This window comes from Xenopus tropicalis, chromosome 5 (assembly GCF_000004195.4).
Source record: "Xenopus tropicalis strain Nigerian chromosome 5, UCB_Xtro_10.0, whole genome shotgun sequence".
NCBI lineage: Eukaryota > Metazoa > Chordata > Amphibia > Anura > Pipidae > Xenopus > Xenopus tropicalis.
Window position 1 is genome coordinate 128211614 of NC_030681.2, and position 15404 is coordinate 128227017.

The 15404-nt window shown below is 39.1% G+C and overlaps 1 protein-coding gene across 1 annotated transcript in view; it reads right to left on the reverse strand.

The window, feature by feature from the left end:
* The window catches only part of pik3cb (phosphatidylinositol-4,5-bisphosphate 3-kinase catalytic subunit beta), a 97903-nt gene that overhangs the window by 60501 nt on the left and 21998 nt on the right, over window positions 1–15404 (reverse strand). Inside the window, 1 exon segment of the mRNA NM_001079460.1 lies at window positions 6432–6541. The gene's annotated coding sequence lies outside the window, so the exon portion shown is untranslated.

Here is a 15404-nt window from a genome sequence, read left to right on the forward strand (position 1 = left end):
GTACATCAGAGAGACAGGATAGATACTGGAAGAGAAAGAAAGATACCAGAACAAAACCAGAACAGAATATGTGTTCCTCACCTTTACAGAATGATAAATACACCATTAATTTAAAGCACTCACTTTTAAGTGAGTAAAGCAAAGTAGCAGTAACTTTCACCTCTTGGCAAAGAAATTTTAGGATATAGTTTTTAATCGCTTACGGAGTTTTTTTTTTTTATTATTATTATTATTATAGACTGCCCTATAATTACTATTTATATTCTTTTCCCATAACTTTTTTAGTTGTGTGCTCATGATCACATTATTTATCCTTTGGCCATGTGTGCTTACATATACACCATACTTCAAAGGCTACACCCTGGAAAGGTCACTATTAATATCATGAATAATAGATCCCGGGTGCAAATGTGTGGTAAAGTTCTCCATAAAAATGGGAAGAGGCTCTGTGTGACTCCAGCGCTCTGCCGCGGCACATGGTTTATACCCTGGGTATCCAAGCAAATGATTTCTGTGCAAATATAGTGAGACAAGAGAATATTGTGATAAGTCAGGAGTCTGGAAGCCAAAGCAAACACGGGCGCAAGTGAACTGTTTTCTTTTATGGTTAAAAGCACTCTTCAAATTACGAACTGTAGAGCTGCGGAAAACCTGCAAACTTGCTTACACTGCACCAAGTCATAAATAATATTTGTGCTATTGCAACAAGCAAAACAGTTAGCAAAATCTGTTTATAACCAGGGTAAAGTGTCTTTCTAAACCATATAAGCCAAAAGGGGAAACAAGAAAAACTTTCTTTTTCCACCCATTGAATTTTTAACAATCAAATAATGATGGTAACTTTTAAAATCATTTTGTGGATCATGTAATATTTGCAAGTGTGCCAAGTAGAACAAAGAATCAAGAAAAAAATTCAGTAGGGGAAAAGGAATGTTTAGCAATCACATAAGGATGGATAACTGTAACTATACAAATCATATTGTGGATCATGTAATATTTGCAAGTGTGCCAAGTAAAACAAAGAGGCACTGTGCAATCAATGTCAAGTGTATAACTGAAAATTAAAGTCTTGCTGTCACAGTAGGAGGGCCATGTAGCAGCCATAAGGTTAAGACCAACACAAGGAAAAGAGCTGCAAAATATTAAGAGAATTTAAAGGTACCATGACTGAGCTCAGTATAGAAGTGGGACAGAGAAGGGATAAAGTGGATCAAATGAGTAAAGGCTATACATTTGCTTTTTTGGTTGATTTGCTTGTTTGGCGAGATCACCAAACAAGTAGATCTTTCCCTGATATGTGAATCTAAGGTGGGAAATATCAGGCTAATCGTTTTGCCCTAGGGCCAACAGATCGAATTTCAACAAAGGAGATAGGAGCGGTTGGAGCAAGGACCACATCAATAAGGTAATACCTGATAAGGTACCCGATCCAACTAAAAAAATCAAACCTACCTGACACCTGGATGATTTTCAGCCTGATATCTGTCGGATAGGGCCACTGGGGGTCCCCATAAAAAGGCAGATAAGCTGCCGAATCGGTCTAAAGGACTCAAAACGGCAGCTTAAATCTGCCGTTGTATGGGCACCTTAAGACAGCATGTTTTTTGCAAACTGTGATATAAAAAGCAACTTTAGTGTGAAAGAACTGAAAGAGATAAGGGAATTTAATATTTAAACAGCAAAACTAGAGTATCTATCAGTTTGCCACAGTTCACCTGAGAGGAATTTCATAGCTCTTTATTCACTTATGTGAGATTTTAGCAATGGAACTCGCCCTTTGATAAATATGATCCTAAAAGCTCCTACACATTTGAGACACTGGGCCCTAAATGACAGAATATCTTCATTATAAAATGACAGAAGGATAACTTTGGATTTTACTTAACTGGCAGCAGAGATATATAACCAATGAACAGTCAAGCCATTGAAAATGTGATCATTCATGATATCAGATACCATCTAGAAACATCATCCTTTGTCACTATTATTCTAAAAGATATCCATGGTTCAAAGATGCCTGTCCCAATCAATCCATCTATCAGTTCTTTCACACTGAAGTTGGATATGCGCAGGCCAAGAATCTGCCCAGTGTGGCATAGCCCTTAGGATCATATTTATTAAAGGGTGAGTTCTGTTTTACTAAAATCCTACATGAGTGAATAGAGAGCCACAGACTTCCTCTCAAGTGAACTATAATAAGCTGATAGATAATCTAGTTTTGCAGTAGTGATTTTTTCAACCTCGGCAACTGAGTTACTGAGTAAACTCTCTGGATGATTATTCACCAAGGGATCTTCCCTAAGGACATGAGTTTAAAATAAAAGTGGTTTCACTTATAGCTGAGAAATGGGTTTTTAGAGCAAAGTAGCGGAATGTTCTATTTGTACTGGCAGATCCCATAAACAGTCTAAAAAAAGGTTTGTTTTTAGCAAATCAGACGTTACAGGACTAATAGTAACAGTACAGGGCCCATAAGCAAGCTTCACTTTTGAAGTGTGAGGGTAATATTTTTCCTTTCCCTGCATCACCAAGAAATGAATTAGGAATTACATAAGAAGATCTGAACTTATAAATAAAGTGTTTTATTTTTAATAAATAGAATGTTTAACATAAAGAGAACGGAAGGTCATGCTGACATTGATTGGCAGAAAAATGGAAAAATGTTGCAGCCATTGCCACTATCAATCATTAAGGCTAAGGTCATTAAGCATTTTTTCTGCCGAGAAAAACCAGGATACCGATAAACACCAATGTCTGTAGCACTGATGGGAAGGGCACCCACCAGTCACTGTGCCAGCTTAACAAGGCAAACAAAAATTAGAATAAGGAAGAAAAAGAAAAAAAAATAGTGGTGATAAACAGATCTATGTTTTGCAAGTTCCTTTATTTTAGGTTGATGGCACACTCTCCTGCTGGTGGCAAAGCACCCAAAAAATTGTTATATACAGGAATAAATGTAAATCAGAATGGGTAAATGAATTTCATAATCACACAAAAATGACTTTGACAAGCAACTTTGCCTATGTTGATATGTTTTGTATGATTTACATTTATCCTTGTGCTCTAGGGCCAAATAATCAGATTACATCAATGGGGATGCAGGCCGTCAGCGCATCAAATCTGCCAGAAAATCAAATCTACCGGATTTACTTTTTTTGGATGATTTTTAGCCGGTTGGGGGTGCCCATACACAGGCACATAAACTGCTGATTTGGGCTGAATCAGCAGCTTAAATTTACACATGTATGGCCACCTTAACTCCTGGTACAGTATGTAGACTTCTACGCTGAAAGCAATTTTTAGGATGACAAAGCACACTGATAAATAAATATAAATATCAGGAAATCTTCTATTTTTCTTGCACTGTGTTTGATCTTGCACTTTTACTGCAATATGGTCACAGTACAAAAGAAAGTTCATGAAAGCATATCGCCAAAGCAAGTCAGTCAATGCCACAAGAAATATTTTGAAGGAAAAAAGTGTCATTCAAAGACTTTTTGGTCATGGGGATCCTATGGATGTTTTACGTGTGTGTTTGTTTTTGTGCATGTGTTAGTATCCTGTAAAAAAAAGCCTTCCAGTCTACTATATGCCTTATTCCAGCTAGATATTAGATATATGAATCAGGAAATGTACGCCAAGGACATCAGTTTAAAGGGGACATATTTTGCAAAAAACAAGAATGTGCCAGTGCATTAAATATACTCGTCCTATTGTGCTTCTGGCAAGGAACATTGGGACAGATTCACCCTTTATTGGGAACAGTCGCCAGAGAAGATCTATAGGGAGCTCAAAGAAAGGGGCATTTTTAAAGATAATGAACATTTTTAACCTGACCTGAAACCAGCAGAACCATTGTTCATAACTGCCTACAAGACTGGGGAGTGGTGTTAAATTATGTTTTATGTTTCCTTTGAAGGAAAATGGAAGCCAATTTGTAAAGCAGCCCTGCAAATAAGCAAACTATATGAGAATCAGTGTAAACTAAAACATTACATAGAGCAGGACACCATTCAGATCTTACAAAGCTCAGGTAATGATGCAAATGTGAATGTGAATAATTCATCCCCACTTGACATGCAAAGTTGTCACAGTTTTCACAGTGCTGGCATGTTAATTGTGTAGGATGCCGCACTGGCTGCCATGGTTAGCACAGTACCACTTCCACAATAACAGATAGCATCACATTCAAATCTACAAAGGAACTTGTTAAAAGTTTAAACAATCTGCCACAAGTGACATACAACAATTAGCATACTTAACTCCAAAGTGGGCATTCCTTTGTTTGTAAATATTTTGCCATTATGATTTTAGCAGGTAACCCTTTATCTACCTTGGGTGGGTCACATGCGCACAATAGAATCTCTGGCACAAACAGCAAACTGGTGGCACAGCAATCTGCAAGTGAGTAAGTACCCTGTGCTGGGGTATTTTCATAAAAAGGTGCAGGACAGATGGTTATCGTTTTGATTCAGTGGGGTCCCATAAAATTACTATCCCCCTCTGAGTTTTTATGTTTGATTCTCCTTTAAAGACCCATTTCACCTTCTGATGGCAAATTACAAATATAATAGAAAGCAATTATCAAGCCTTTCTTGTTTCCAGTCTGGAACCCACTGAGGACAAATATATGAATATAAATGAATTAACAGCATGTATTAATGGATCAAGAATGGGCGCCTGGCTCAAAATGTAAAATACATTAATAGCACAGATAGAGAAAGATTATATATTGAAAGTCGGTTTTATATTGAAACTCGTGCCTGTTCATTTTCTACAATTCAAAACAACGTCACAGTTTTGGTAGGACAGGATGGCTGTGCTGAAAACACATGGAGGTATCCAAGGTTTCTCAATACAAGCACAGAATATAGGAGCCGTTCTGGTCTATCCGGATTATCCATGCCATCCCAGTGTGTTCATGTAGGCAAATATTAAAGGAAATCCAAAAATGGCAAATACAATGCAATCCTCTATTGTGGGACAACCTGACTGGCAAGTTTGGCTTCTTTATTATGTGTGAAAATACACGTTTCCAAATTATTGTTGATTTTTTTTATACCCCTAATAGCACATGCAAGTTGGCTTCCAAAAATAATTTGCATTTGTTTTAAGTGGATGTGTGCCTATACACCTTTGTTTTCCAATGTAACTACTAACAATGGAGCACTGTTTTTTTTATTTATTTATTTTTTACAGTCTTTTTATACCATGCACATCACAAAGAAATGTGTGCTCTGCATATAACCAAAAAATAAAAATGATTTGAGCATTTTGGGTAATCTCTCATTCAACCTCAATCCCTGATACAACCAGAAGTCAACAATAGAGGAAAGCTTTGACTAGAGGTTGAACTACAACACAAATGTTTTAGGGCTCTGGCACACGGGGAGATTAGTCGCCCGCGGCAAAACTCCCTGCTCGCGGGCGACTAATCTCCCCGTGTACCAGAGCCCTTAGGGTGAAGACAAACAAAGCTACTTGCTACAGCTACTAAATGCCAGAAAATACCCTGCCATTAACAATACTGATAATTCCCTCTGCTAAAACACACATAGAGACAATTATCAGTAAACCATCAGCATTGCTAAAACACACATAGAGACAATTATCAATAAACCATCAGCATTGCCTATTACCTGTAGCCGTGACAAGTAGCTGCTTCTAGTTGCTCTGTGTGTCTTCTCCCTTAGGAGAGGTCTGCTGTAGTCCATGCACCAGGCGAATAGTAGCTTGTGATACTATGTACAATCTGCAAATGCTTTCCCACCAACAATAATGTAAATTGCTGGTAGAAAAACATATGTGTGGCGTTTTTCCGAAGTCACCTGATGTTTTTTGCAAGGCAACTTTAGAAAATGAAGCTCTGCATGTGTTTTCCCACAGGCGACTTACTTTATTGCCGGTGGTAAAGCATTTCAAGGACATTAGGCAATGACAATAAATCTTCACTACCGCAGATGAGTGGAAATGCTTTCCCACCAGCAATATTCTCCTTGTGTGCCAGTACCTATGCTGACTTTCTTTGAATATCATATGTAGAAAGTACTTCACAAAACAAAAGGTAAAATGTGTATAAACACAAGCACAAAGAGCAGGCGATTCAAAGACCTTTGCAGAAAAAAGGTTAACGTCAATGAACTAGAAATGTTAAACCTTTGTTACACGCAGAGTTCGCTATAGAAGCAGCTATACACTTCCTAGAAAATGATTACAGCCGAATCCTTTATAGCCACACACAGTGGCTTTAATGTTGTTTACCCCCTCTGTGTGTGACTCCCTCTACACCACAATGACATTCGGTGTATAACTGTCTACATCAGTTTCCTGCGCTTAGTCTGCCACGCTCTATTCCACCAGACACGCAGTAACAGCTCAATTCAAAGAGAGGGGCTAATTCATTTAAAAAAGGTTAACTGAAATAAACATACAGATCTTATTTGATGGGCGGTTTTCAGGCCACGTTTCTTGAGAAATCTGTCCTTCCCACCATGTCTGGTTAATGCACCTGCTGCTCCAGAAATGTACCAAACCGGGCTCCCTGAGGAAGAAAAGCAAATAGGAATTAAGTTTTGCAATCCCACAAATCAGAATGATGACTTTTAAATCAGTTCATGCTCCCTACACTTCTCTGTAAAAAATCACAGATTTAATATATACACAGAATGACAAATAATTTGACTACTCATTTAGCACAGCACTCTTATAACACATTACTTGCTGATATAACTGTGGAGTTAAAGTCAAGGTACACCCATTTAATCCTAATGGCACAATTAGTTTTGATCTTACTCCGGGAAAAGTTCTAACCATTTTGATATGGTTACAGCAATTATTAAAATAAATGAACAGATACATTTACAAAATCACAGAATGGAGTAAAATAAACAGAACCTGCCTGGAAGGCATAATTGGGTTCACAGGTCTCACCAGGGTAGAAATTAGCGGTAGGCAGCAGAGGCACCTGTCTAGAGGGCAAGTGTGGGAAGATGCTAAGGCACTGGATACATGTGCTGATTTTTCTGGACCTGGACTGTATGTTTAGTAAGTAGGCATATAATAGCAGGGGGCTTGCCTTGGGGGCCCTTTACTTGTGTATTATACAGACTATTTTGATCCCCCTAAGCCCCCACCAAGTTTAATTTTTTTACTACAGATTTAAAAAATTAAGTGTGTGGCAATAAATTGGGCTGCTGGTGGTGCAAACTAGAACTACTCACGCCAACTGTGCTATTCTGCTGTTTATTAACATGTAAGAAAACCAGGGCAGATTATAGGAGGGACAAATTGGTGGGGTGGGGGAGGATGGACTCTCACGGAGTTCTTTGTTATCTTTTAACAAATCAAACGTAAATGTATCAACTAATATTTTAAATTACAGTATTTGTTTAAAAGGGAGCAAAATATCCTTTTTTTAAACCTAAAGTTCACTAAAGAGTAGAAAAAATAAATAACAGAAGGTCATTGTTTGCGGTATACTACTTTGGTTTGTAAAGGTGAACTACCCCTTTTATTTCAAGATTGCATATCATTAAAAAGACATTCCAAATGAAAATGCCAGTATATTTTAATACAGAAATAAAGCAATTAGGGCTCATTTACATCCACAAGTGCTGATGTGCTCCTGCACTTCTCCCTGTAGTATGTTCCATGTTATCCCCTTTCATTAAGGTACCTGCATCAATATGCACTTCCGTACAACTGCACTCAGTGCCATTCAGTCCTTTTTGCCTTCAGAATCGAGTGCCGTTATGCCCATTGATGCAGAATAACTGCGGAGCTACTAACCCCTCCTAACCAGGCGGCAGCTCCAGGGTTCCCTTCCCACCCAGTGTCAGTAGGCACAGTACACTTGCGCCTAAAGAATCAGGTGCAGACGTCACTCGCATGCCAAACATTAGAAATAACACCAGATGGACTTCTGTGCAATTGCATCAGGCGCAGCGCAATTACCTTGTCACTGCAGTGGAATTCTGTGGAAAATGCATTGGGGGGGTGCCCAGTATAATGAGTTTTTAGTAGAAAATGTATGGAGATCCAAACATATTACAGAGGATTTAGCCATTGTGATATTGGACACTGCAGTCACGTGGGATTGTTACTACCATTTGTAGTAAGTTAGTGCTCATCCCTGCAGTTCCCTCTTTTCCAAAAAACATAGTGAGATGAGCAGTTATCTGCCTGGCTGTTCAGCTGCTTCCTGCGGTTAACAGCATTTCTGTGGCTTACCACCTCAAGCAACTTCCTCCAAGCTTCCTGTTTTTTTAGCTTCAAAACATCAGAATGCGCCGAGCTAGTCACTAAAGGAAGTCACTCAGCAAATTGAGCGTGAAATCACATGCATAACCGGAGCAGGCCTAAAGTTGGCCATACATGTTACTATAATGATCTTTCCTGCGACCACTGGTTGCAGAGAAAATTGTTATCCACTAACATCAAGAGCTGAATTGTCAGATGCAGGAATAAACAATAGAAGTCTACCCCTATCTGACAATTCAACAATAATCAACTGCCAATGTTCGGGAGCCTATCAAGCTGGCCAATGGACAAGACAACTGATATCCAAGGCCTTTGGCAATATTGGTTGCCTCGTTAACCCACCATACACACATATATGATAATATTATTGTGTGTATGGGAACCTTAAGGCACTGGCCCACACAATAAAGCCTCTATACAATCCTATAATCTTTATTATCTTTATTATTTTTTTTTTGCTTCTTTCCAGCTTTCAAATGGGAGTCACTGACCCCGGCAGCAGCAAAAAAAAAAAAAATTACTGCCCTGAAAGGCTACAATATTATTGTTACTGTTTATTACTTGTCTTTCTATTCAAGCACGCGCCTATTCATCTTTTAGTCTCTCATTAAACACATGGAGCACTTACAAGCCAACATCCGCCAGGTTACGCCATCGAATTAGTTTTTCTGCCAGAACACCAAAATGCCATAAAGTAATATAGGACAGCAGATACACTAAGCTGAAATATGTTGAGTATTTACAAAATGTCGGCAAAACTTTACCTTTCATGTCATAATTACACTACGTAATAACATCGGGCAACCTTATCTTGCTACAGTTGGCTGGGAAACACACATCAGCCACCTGTGGTTTTATTAGCGTATTTAAGCTTGAATCTGTGTGTTTAAAAACAACATAAGAACGGCCCGTGTGCCCTTGCCCTTTTTTTCTAATCTGTGACTGTCAGATGACTGCAAAACAAAAGACAGATACCAACAGGCTGGTAAGTTCTCCTCTGTAGTCAGAAGGCATCAGAGGCATTTTGGCTAAAGCTGGCCATACACGTGGCGATCTGACGATGTTTTGTCCGACCATCGGTCGCACAAAACATCGTCAGATCCGCCACACACCGTCAGGGCTGAAACAGCAGATAAGAAGGTAGAAACAATAGGATTTCTACCTCCTTCTGCCGATTCAGCCCTGACGGCAGATTTTGGTCAGGCGCCTTCTATGGCGCCCGATCAAAATTTTCTAACCTGGCCGATCGGCGAGTCGTCCGATATCAGCAGCTTCCTGCGATATTGGTCGACTCGCCGACATGCCATACACGCACCGAATATCGTACGAAACGAGGTTTCGTACGATAGTATCGGTGCGTGTATGGCCAGCTTAAGACAGACCCCTTCTACTTGATTAATTCATTAAATTCCAAGGCTTTCACAGAGCGATCAATTAATTGGTAAGTTTAAAGGAAACAAATGCCTTGTTTAGATTTGTATACCCATTAACATTTGTAGCATTTCGGTGATCTGTACTCCCATATATAAATTGGTAAAGTCCAAGAAATAGGAAATAGGATTTTAAAGTTTGACCCAGCCTTGCCATGTAAGATTGTTTCTCTGAACATGTGCTGGTCTTGTTTTAACTCACAGCTACAGATACAATATTTCCAAAATCTAAATTGTTCCTTCCAAATGAATTATGTACTATAGTTCAGTTACTTGAGGAGACTAAATGCGGCTATACACAGGCTTATAAAAGCTTCCAAAATAAATACTTTCAGACCAAGTCGGCAACTTTTTGGCATATAAATGGGGGTCACAGGTGGGACTGGCGATTTTAACATCCAAAAAGAAAAGCATCAGCACATTTATGTGGCCTTGTCCCATGGGTCTGCAGGCCCCCTCAATGTGATCCAATCAAAAGAGCGAATCTTAAAGTGAATGGGCAGTTTTAGGTAGCTGGGAAAGTGCAAACAGTGGAACTGTAAGGCTAATTCCACAAGCATAAACACAAGCCAAGAACCAGACCCTACACTGGCTTTTCCTGTGCCAGGGAAGTGGATTTGGGCACCGAACCCCAAACTCACACATTTTGGTGCATTGTGGTCCTGTACCAGGGTCGCTGCAGTGGCTCCAGGTGCAGGCTCAGGGAGAAGGTGATGCCAGCAAAGGGGCTGATTCTTGGCCTGCCTTTATCCGCAGGCTGAGAATCAGCCTCTTTTGGCACTACCCTAAGAGTATGCCACTGTAAACATCCACAGAAGACTCATTAGAATGCTGTATTGACCTACTGCCAGCAAAGAGGCAATAAGGAAGACCAGCCTGCATCCTGCATGAGTGACTTTGGCTCATGGGATTGTGCACAGAATTTTAAGAATACATATGCCACCAAAACAGAATATTATAGTGTGCTACTAGCATCCTAGTGTAGCACAGAGCAATACTCATTGTGTTTGCTGAATATTAAAGAGGAAGTCCCCCTTAAAAGCTACAATGTTCATAAAAACAATGGCTTCTCTTATACCAGCTGCACCAGCTGCAAAACATCTGCAGAAAATAAACCCAATGCACAGATGAGGTGAGTGAATTTCTCCCTAAGACTAATGCCACATGGGGTGGATTCTGCATTTATCTGCAGGCAAAAAATCCCCGCGTGGTGTCTGAACTGTCTAACTGGGATAGCTCCACACTTCTCTGGATTATGTTACTAAATGCATCCTTCCCAAGCCAGAAATAAACAGTTATGTGAAATACATTAGAATATAAAATTAACGTATAACCCATTACACCAACATCAGAGCTTCAGACATGCTTTATGAGGAAACCAAGTGCTTAGCTATTAGGACTTAAAATATTGATCAGCATCTCTTTTTGTTCTGCATCTCCCTGCAGAACTATAAAGTGATCAATCCACTAAGTACTCTCCAATTCCTAAGCTAAAAGCCCAACAGAAAACACAAAAGGAAGGCTCTGATTTATAGACTACTTGTGAGAAATACTCTGCTAAGCTGACTGATGAGCATTTTTAAAGGATTAGTAAAGTAGCCATTTGAATTGACATTACATAACTAAGAGTCACTATCATTCTTTTGAATTTAGCTCCATTGCATTAGCTGCCACTCATCACTGAGTAAAAGTGAAAATCCATACTGTCTCCCAGTATCAAAACGGAAAGTACAGGGCTTTGCCTGCTGGTGCTCTAAGTGGCTAAGCTAAGGGACGCCTAAAATGCTGCTCACCTAAAACCCAAAAAACAGCAAAAACAGCTCCACATTCGGTGTAACATGTAGTTGTTCATGCTCCCTTCTAGTACAGGTCTGGGATCTCTTATTCAGAAACCCATTATCCATAAAGTTCCGCATTACGGAAAGGCCATCTCCCATAGACCCCATTACAAGCAAATAGTTCTAATTTTTAAAAATTATTTCCTTTTTCTCTGTAATAATAAAATAGAACTTGTACTTGATCCCAACTAAGATGTAATTAATTCTCATTGGAGGCAAAACAATCCTATTGGGCTTATTCAACATTTAAATGATTTTCAGCAGACTTAAGTTATGGAGATCCAAATGACGGAAAGATCCCTTATCCGGAAAACCCCCCCCGGTTCCAAGCATTCTGGATAACAGGTTCTATACCTGTAGCTCAAAGAGCTGCACCAAATGGCATAACCTGTACATTGCAAATATTTTTGCAATATGCACCATAAAGCTTCTCAAATGAAACCTGGATTAGCCTCAAAAAATAGAACTAAATACTAGAGCTGGGCGGTATGACCAAAAATTTATATCACGGTATTTTTCAAAATTATATCGGTGTCACGGTATTTGGCGGTATTTTTTTTTTCCATGCATGATTAGGTGTTAACCCCATTTCCTAATAAATTAGAGAATAATTACTGCAGTATTGAAAATCAGAGTCAGGCAAGCGAAGGATCGGCAACAGAAAGTCGTAAGGTAAATCAGGCAGGCTTAGTTTCCCAGGCAAGGCCGCAGACAACATAGCACAGGAGGAGGCGTTTGATAGCTTTAAATACCCCCCACGCATGCGCAGAACAGGCGCCGTCAGCGCGTCGTGGACGTGCACGCTTTGACATGTACGTGTGCTTTGACGCACGTGCACCATCCCGCGGAAAACGGGACGCGCGCGCACACAAGGAGGCGCGCGAGACCGGGCCGCATGGGCGAGTACCCTGACACCTTGGTATTGCGGTATCTGAAAAATGAATATAGTTTTTAAAAAAAACACCGGTATTCAGTATTAAACGGTATATCGCCCAGCCCTACTAAATAATGATTATCCATAGCTGTGACTGGAAACACAAAAAATGTGTTGTTTTTATTGCAAACGCTGCATATCTTGCTAGCACTATATAAATGATCATGCTAATGGTGCTTCTTCCCCTCATGAATATGACAGTGCCAGAGGCTCATGATGACATACCGGTATGTGGCAAATAGCCCTGGATTGCACACGTTAGAACTAGCAAAAACACATCACCTTTATGCAACTCAATAAAACACCAATTGCTCCATATAATAGCAGGCTGTTGAATTTCGGCACTGGCACGTGACCTGACCTATGTGCTGGATCAGGCCAAACTTAAAAGCATTCTGTTAAAGAACAAGCAAGATCCACGAGGTAAAACACTACATGGCAACCTTTTCTACACTATTGGGAATATAGTACAATATGACTGTGAGATCGGTTAATGCTACATTAAGGCATAGTATAAAGTTTCTTCATCTCTAGGTCTACAGCTGATGTATCCTTTCATAAATATTCTAATAACCTTTTTCGCCAGCAATAATCAATAGCCTGCAAGACCCATTTAACAAATGGGAATGATAAGTAATATTTTTCACTTCCAAACACAATTTTCATCAAACTACTAAAGAAGTTGGATATATGAGATATGTCTCCCAAATCTGTGCTTTCCTTAGCATTATTTTGGTGCCAGTCTTGCATGGCGAAGTAGAAGCACTTTTTGCCTTGTCATTAGCAATATAAACATAAAGGTTGAGCACTTAAGAGACTAAGCAGCCATTGCAAAATTACTATAACAACTATTTATAGGCTCCTTCTATATTCAGGAAATGGGCTAATTTAGAGAATTTCTAAAGAAACTATGATTTTTACAATTCTATTACAAGTCAAATTTAGGACTATAACGACAGAGAGCTGGAAGGGTCATTAGCACCTTCATTGATGCAAAAGAAAACCAAGAAAGGCTCAACGCTCAACACTTCTTAAAATAAACCCAAAGAAAGTACAGCGGCAATTAAGTACATTTGTTAGAAAAAGAAGTATGTTAAAAAAAAGTATTAGATTGCCACTGTATTGAACCTGTAAAATGGTGAACAAAAATGTTGTAATGAAAATATGAAACAATGTTTCAATAGCTCCCATACTTGCCACTGCCTCATTCTGCCCAAAAGTAGGTTGCTTTGCTATACTGATGCACTTTTGGCACAACAGTCTAATTTTATAAATTCTCTATTAAGTTTGGGGAATTCCAAATTACAAATGAGACACTTCCGTTTTCTGAGAATTGTCACTTCTCTTCTGAAAGGCTTGTTCCCATTAGCCACTTGTTTTCAACAAATCCATTCTAATATTTTCAGCATGGCCTCTCGCAATACTAAAATGTGAGCTACCACCAAGATTATAAATAAACCAATTGTTGGCATCAACATAGCTGCAATGCTGCCAGTATCAACAACATTAAGGGAAGTCTTTATGCCAGTTTTTAAGCTGCAGCTGACTATTTTGGGACACTGGGAATGAACAGCCAGAACACATACATATACAGCTTAAATCAGTGGTTCCCATATTGTGATACAATCTAAATCTGGCACTAGTGAACAGTAAAGAATCTTGGATAAGGCCAAAAAGATGACAGGAGAGATGAAGGCAATTCTATAACCAAAGGTGGCACATGCTTTCCCACCAGGTATGGGATCCGTTATCCAGAAACCTGTTATCCAAAAAGCTCCGAATTAGGGAAAGCCTGTCTCCCATATACTCCATTTTAATCAAATAATTTAGACTTTTAAAATTGATTTCCTTTTTCTCTGTGATAATAAAACAGTAGCTTGCATTTGATCCCAACTAAAATATAATTAATCCTTATTGGATGCAAAACTCAATCCTATTGGGTTTAATTAATGTTTTATTGATTTTTTTAGTAGACATAAAATATGGAGATCCAAATTATGGAAAGACCCCTTATCCGGAATACCCTTGGTCCCAAGCATTCCGGATAATGGGTCCTATACCTGTAGTAAGACTTAGTAGTAGACTTATTAGTAGTGCAATTAAAGCCACTATAGGTACATAGCCCCTCCTTTTTAGGGCATATTTTCTCTTGATGCAAAGCTTATCACTAATTACACATGTGGATCTGCCAGATTCACCCATCCACTTACAGCTCCTTTCCTAGCATTTTTGGAACCCAAGGAAGAAGTTTGAGAATGTTTGAAAACCTGTAGGGTAGAAGTGAAGTAGTGGGAATTCTACTTAAATAAGCATCTCATTCTCCAAACAAGTCAAAGTTAAAACTGATCTCTGAAAAAGTTTTTTAATTAATTACAATGAAAAAAAACACAAATTAACTGCAAGTATAACCCCCCTTCAAGTCGCTATTTAGTAGATGCTTGTTTGGCGGTCTTGAGTCACTGTAGATAGGTCTCAGCTTTGCACATCTGGACACTGCAATGTTTCCCCGGTCAAGCTTTGTCAGGCTGCATGGGAATTGTGAGGAACGGACTCTTTTACACACATAATTTTTGGTAAATTGCCCATTCACTTGTACATTTATCAGTTACTAAGTACTATTTTCTTTTGTTGTTTTTATTCAACAACAATACTGTGTACTAAATATGAACTCATTTCTATAACCGCACACTTGGAACAGCTTAATGAATGCATTCAGTTGCTTCAGGCTGGTTCTGTTTATGAAACAAAAATGTATTTTAGAGATTATTTGCTGACATTTAAGCTGAATGAGCTGGAGGAAGCCCACACTCTTTATGTGTAAGGACTCATCTTGGCTGCCGACAACAGAGCCAGGCTTTCCTATTCCTATTGAGAGCATTTATTACTGAGATGATTTATGACTCACGCATCTGAATTCAGCTGACTAGATACCCTGAATTCTTG